Genomic DNA, 6,869 nt, shown 5'->3' with positions numbered 1-6,869 from the left:
GATAGTAGACGATGAGTATGTCATATTGGGATCTACAAACATCAACCTATGTTCTCTTGAAGGCACCAGAGATACTGAAATTGCAATGGTGCATATCAGCCTCATCATACATGGGCAAACAAACACATTGCGTGAGACGGATAAGAGTATTTGGTGAACACAATTGGCTATAATATGCGGCTGATGAAGTCACTAAAATGAGAGACCACCTTCTTAAGTATCCTGTTGAAGTTGATCGAACGGGAAAAGTTAAGTCTCTTCATGGTAAGTTTTCCCCCTCATTCTATGCAAAGTTTGCCATGTCCGTGGTAGATTTTTGGCACAAGGTTGGACGTACAACTAATACATCTCACGTTTTACATGCATCTCACACACATATGTTTAGAGGAACACCCTTTTTTATCTTTCTCTAAAAAATGGTTCTATATTTACTATCTACATGCTGCTGAATGCTCTTTTTTTTTTCGTTGCCACATCCGGTGTAGTTTTTTTGCATAGGGTTAGACGTACAGCTAGAGCAGGACAACCTGGTCTTGTTACAACTCTCTATAAAGAATCAAATTGTGATAGTTGCTGTCATTCGTCATGTAGAAAAAATTAAAGAGCCAGTGGTAAAATCTCACTGTCATTCGTCAGGCAGAAAAAATTAAAGAGACAGTGGTAAATTCTCTGTCTTATAACGTTGATCTTGCTGCTGTTCATCATGTAGAAAAAATTGAAGAGTCAGTGGTAAGTTCTATGTCTTATAACGCTTTAAGATCAAAAGGAAAAACACTCTTTACTCTAGCTTAGTAATTGTGACTTAAAAGAAGCCTATGTTATGCTAGCAGCTATAAGTAGTTACAAACCTATAAATTTCATATCTTTTATTGATAAAGGTGTCTGTTTGATTCTAGCGGTGAAATAATGTCTTGATTATGACGACAATAAAATCAACAACATACTCAGTATAATCCCACAAGTGGGGTCTGGGGAGGATGTGTTGTAAGACCTCGCAAAATCCTAAGCTCAACTCAGTCTTTTAAGCTTGCTAAGGGGTCCCAGACTTAGAAAATTCTAGCTAAGTATTTAGACTAAGTGTCATTTTGTCCTTCGTAAGTTGGAAACTCTATTTCACGACCTCTATGATCTTAAAATGTCAATCTTTAGGTTAATTCATGATCAGGAATGTTAGTAGATGTTTCCGAACGAGTTTCGTATTTTTTGGACCTCGTTTGAACCACGTTTGGGAATCCAAAATAGTGTATAGATGCTATCTCGACGTGGTGCGTCGGCTATCGCGTCAATCAATATCTTCCTTGGCTCCCAGTGGCAATTTCTGGTGAACTAATGTGGACTCGATGCGGCGCATTGGCTATCGCGTCGATGCCAACGACGTGGTGCTTCAGTTTGCGCATCGACAGTTTAGTTTTCAGTCATTAAAAAACCGTGTCCTCAGGGGTAATAGGGTCTTTTTCCTATGTTTATCAGCTCCTAAAACATGAGATTAGTATGTGTTCAAGTTCATGTCATGCAAGTGTTTTCTATAATGTCCCAATGAATGAATGATGATCAAGTAGTTATTTATCATGTTTCAAGATTGTGCCATGTCTTATAATTTATGCTATCGAGTCTTGAGGGTATTTAATACCCAAAAATTTAACTGATTACCTAGAGCTACGGTCAGTCTCAGGATAATATTAGTCATGTCAAGATCAGTAGTACTCTCAGTTAGTTACAGTACTCAGGAGAAAATCAGTAGACTCAGTATCAATCCAGTATAGTTTAGTATTCAGTTTAGACCTCAGTAAATTCAGTCAGTTAACAGAATTCAGTAGTATTCCATCAGTCAACGGAACTAAGTGAACTCAGTTCAGTTCAGTTAGACAGTATAATCAGTCACAGCTCAGTCAAGCCTAGTATGAACTAGGAATCAGTTCAGTTTCTATTCAGATGGAATTAGGATTCAACACCGAGTTAACCCAAGAATGGGGGCATTTCTGCCAGCAGAGGGTTTGACCCTTAGTAGCAATCCCTGCGTTACAAAACTACGTAGCCAGTGTAGGTTGAGATATCTTCTTTCCAGATATTATGAGGGTTTATACATCTCATTTGAGTTTTCCTACCAGCGAGGGTTGACGAAAGAGCTTTCTATCAAAGAGGATTAACTCACAACTTGTCTTTATTCGTGGCACGATATTGACACCCTTCCAACTAGGGATACATGTTGGACCCCAATCTATTTAGAAAGGGACATATCAGTTAGATGATTACCTCCTACAATCTCAGTTTCAAATTCAGTCTCAATACAAAACTTAATTTAGTTCTACAGATTCAGGACTGTCAGACACAGTCACTCAGTTCAGTACGAAACTCAGTATAGTTCCACAGAATCAAGACTGTCAGATATAGTCATTTATTTATCAGTAATTCAGTATCAGTATACTCAGATATCAGTTAATCAATATTCAAACTCAGTATCCATTGTTATTATGATCTTAATTGCAGTATACGTATTCATGCATATACTCCCCTTCAGTTATATTCATGTTATTCAGTCAGTATTGTTCATGCATATGAACCCATGCATTTCATCCTACCTCACTTGGTATACCAATACATTCAAAGTACTGAAGCATACCTTTCTTTTGCGCTATGATGTTTTATATCATAGGTTTAGAATCACGGGCTCCCGATCATCCCTAACAGTTATAGATTTTTCGCAGTCAGATTTAGTGGTGAGTCCTCATAGTTCGAGGACATGATTATTATTTCAGCATTTTAGTTTTATTTCAGTAGCCAGAGTTAGTTGGGGACTTGTCCAATTAACTCTACATTTCAGACAGTTTAGAGGCTTTTCAGACTAGAGTATTTTCATACAGATGCTTTAGTTTTGGTATTGTTATACTGTATTTAGTTTTATTACAGTATTGAACCTTATGGCATGTTTTCGAATAATTTTTGCATATTACAGTATTATCATTCAGTTAATGCAACAAGTACCAGTCATGGGTTAGCTTGTGGTCCTTCAAGATTATGAGCACCGTGTAGCGTCTGGGGTATAGACTCGGATCATTACAAACTTGGTATCAGAGCCTAAGTTTCAATAGAGTCCTAGGAAGTCTAAAATCCATATCTAGTAGAATCTTGTGCATGGATGTGTAGCACACCACACTTATGGATAAGAGAATGTAAGGTGTTTTAGGAAAAGTTTCTCTTCTTTCAGTATTCATGTCGTGCAAGTGAGCATAAGCTCCTATTAAACTCCCTGTCTAATCAAAATTTCTCTTTCATTTATAGAATATGACTCCAAAAAGAACTAAGGGAAGACGAATAGGAGACCATCTAGAACGCCAGCCCATCCAGCTAGATTCTCTGGATGAATACGTCTCTCATACTGAGTTTAGAGTAGCTTTCACTACCCTAGCTCATTCTGTGGTAGCCCAGAATAAACGTCTAGCTGCTATTCTAGCCAACCCAGTGGCTAATACTGCTGCTGCCAGGATTCAAGATTTCACCTGAATGAATCCTCTATCTTTTACTGGGTCTAAGTCAGATGAGGACCCTTAGGAGTTTCTATATCAGGTGCAGAAAGCTACTGATATTATGGGGGTGACTGCTGTTGAGAGTACTGAGTTGGTCGTATATCAGTTGTAGAATGTGGCCCACTCATGGTTTAAATAGTAGAAAGCAGAAAGGACCGCGAATGCAGGGTCCATAGAATGGGAAGAGTTTGCTGTTGTTTTTATGGATAGGTTCTTCCTGCTAAAGTTGAAGAAAGCGAAGGTTTGGAGTTTATAAATCTGAAGTAGGGCAACATAACGGTACAAGAGTATTCTCTTAAGTTTACTCAATTAGCCGGATACGCTCCTCATGTGGTAGCAGATAACAAATCTAAGATAAGTAAGTTTGTGTTTGGCATGTCTAATAGTATGGTCAAGGAGTGTAGGACCACATTATTGATTAAGGAGATGGACATATCCAGGCTCATAGTCTATGCTCAACAGATAGATGAGGATAAAAATAAAGAAAAGGAGAGGGAGAACAAGAGAGTGAGAATATGTAGTTTCAACTTCGTCAGCCTAAGTCAGAGAGTGAGAACATTCTCAGTTCTACCCGAAATCCTCAGTTCTAGCTCCGTCCTTATCCAGTGCTCTTGTGCTGAAATTCAGACACGACAATAAAGATAGGACACCAGGCCCTAAACCCCAGGGTAGTGTTAGCAGTGCCCAAACCAATCCCCTTTGTCAGAAGTATGGCAGAAACCACCAGGGTATGTACAAAGCTAGAAGTGATGTGTGTTTTGGATGTGGAAAGCCAGAAAACAAGGTCAGACAGTGTCCTCAAGTGGGTTCTCAGAGTTAGTATAACCGTCCCTCAGCTTAGTTCGATTGTCTAAACCAGCAGGGTACCGCATCCAGTGCCACCAGTGGGCAGCGCCCAAGCAGACTCTATGCTCTTTAGTCCCGACAGGATTAGGAAAGTTCTTCTGATGTGGTAACTGGTACATTACAAGTTTTTCTTTACATATTTATTCTTTTCTAGATCCAGGAGCTTTGTTGTACTTTGTTACTTCATATATAGCTGTTGATTTTGGAGTCAGTCCTAAAATTCTAATAGAGCCCTTCTCAGTCTTTACCTCAGTGGGTAAATTTATCATAGCCCGGCGGGTATACAAGAACTGTCTGGTTATGATATCTCAGAAAGTTACTTCAGCAGACTTAGTCGAATTAGAGATGACTGATTTTGATATCATTCTTGGTTTGGATTGGCTTTATTCCTGCTATGCCTCAGTCAACTACATAAATAGAATTATCTAGTTTCAGTTTCCAATAAACCCATCCTAGAATGGAGGGCTAGTACTTCAACACTTAAGAGTCAGCTTATTTTTTACTTTCAGGCAAGAAAAATAATATCTAAGGGATATGTCTACCATCTTGTTTGAGTCCAGGACTCTAGTTTAGAAACCCCTAATCTTGAATCAGTGTCAGTAGCATGTGAATTCCCAGATGTGTTTCTCGAAGGTCTTCTCGGAGTTCCTCCCGAAAGGAAATCAACTTTGAAATAGACCTTCTTCCAGAAACTCGGCCTATATCTATTCTTCCATATAGAATGGCACCTACAGAACTCAGACAATTAAAAGAACATTTGAAAAATCTCCTAGATAAGGGATTTATCAGACCCTGGGTATCCCCGTGGGGTGCACCAATTTTATTCATGCATAAGAAAGATGGTTCTATCAGAATGTGTATTGATTACCGTCAGCTAAATAAAGTCATGGTCAAAGAACAAGTATCCACTTCCTAAAATCGATGACTTGCTTGACCAACTTCAGGGTGCCAGTTACTTTTCTAAGATAGACCTCAGATCAGGCTATCATCAGCTTAGAGTCAGAGAATGTGACATCTTGAAGATAACTTTCAAAACTCGGTATGGTCACTTCAAATTCTTAGTCATGTCCTTTTGTATTACCAATGCCCCTGAAACCTTCATAGACTTGATGAACCGTGTATTCAAGCAATACTTGGATGTGTTCATCATAGTCTTCATAGATGACATTCTTGTCTACTCCTGCAGTAAGCATGATCATGCAGAACATCTCAAAATAGTATTGCAGACTCTCAAAAACCATCAACTATTAGCCAAATTCAGTAAGTGTGAATTTTGGCTAAGGTCAGTAGCCTTCCTTGGCCATATCATTTTCGGTGATGGCATTAGAATTGATCCTCTAAAGACCAAATTAGTAATAAACTGGCCTAGACCCATCTCTCCATCAAATATCAGGAGTTTTTTGGGCTTGAATGGCTATTACCGATGGTTTGTTGAGGGATTTTCATTTATTACATCTCCTATGTCTAGATTAACGCAGAAGAAAGTCAAATTCCAGTGGTTAGATTCTTGTGAAAAGAGTTTTCTGGAGTTGAAGACTCAATTCACTACAGCTCTAGTCCTGACTTTACTAGATGGTTTAGATGGGTTTGTGGTATATTGTGATGCCTCCAGAATCGGTTTGGGGTATGTTTTGATGCAGAGAGGTAAGGTCGTAGCCTACGCCTCTAGACAACTTAAGCCCCATGAAAAGAACTATCCTACTCATGATCTTAAGTTAGCAGCAGCTGTATTTGCCTTAAAGATTTAGAGGCACTATTTGTATGGTGTACACATTGATTTGTTCACAGACCATAAGAGCCTGCAGTATGTGTTCTCTCAGAAATATTTAAGCCTCCATTAGAGAAGGTAGTTGGAGTTATTGAAAGACTATAACATGAATGTCCTGTATCATTTAGGTAAAGCCCATGTAGTGGCTAATGCTCGCAGTAGGATGTCTATGGGTAGTGTTAGTTATGTGGAGGATGGTAAGAAGAAGTTAGTTCAGGAAGTTCATCAGCTTGCATGACTAAGTGTTCGCTTAGTCGATTCATCAGAAGGTAGTGCATAGATGCAGAGTAGTTCAAAATCATCCCTAGTTTTCAAGGTGAAGGAAAAGCAGGATAGGGATCCCAGTCTAGCTAAGTTAAAGGAATCAGTCAGATATCATAAAGTAGAGGTTTTTCTCCCAAGGGGGAGATGGTATGTTGCGCTGCCAAGGTGGCTATGTGTGCCAGGTGTAGATGATTTGGCACAAAGAATTCTTGTAGAAGCGCATGGTGTGCACTACTCTATTCATCCAGGGGCCAATAAGATGTACCGTGATTTACGGGAGATCTATTAGTGGAGTGGGATAAAGAGAGACATTGTAGAGTTTGTGGCTAAGTGCTCAACAAGTCAGTAGATTAAGATTGAGCATCAGAAGCCTAGTGGGTCCATGTAGGAGTTTAGTATTCCCACCTAAAAGTGGGAAAAAGTGAAAATGGAGTTTGTGACAGGTTTTCCTCGTACTTATCGTCAGC

This window comes from Capsicum annuum, chromosome 6 (genome assembly GCF_002878395.1).
Source record: "Capsicum annuum cultivar UCD-10X-F1 chromosome 6, UCD10Xv1.1, whole genome shotgun sequence".
Lineage (NCBI taxonomy): Eukaryota > Viridiplantae > Streptophyta > Magnoliopsida > Solanales > Solanaceae > Capsicum > Capsicum annuum.
This window is presented reverse-complemented; position numbering follows the sequence as displayed.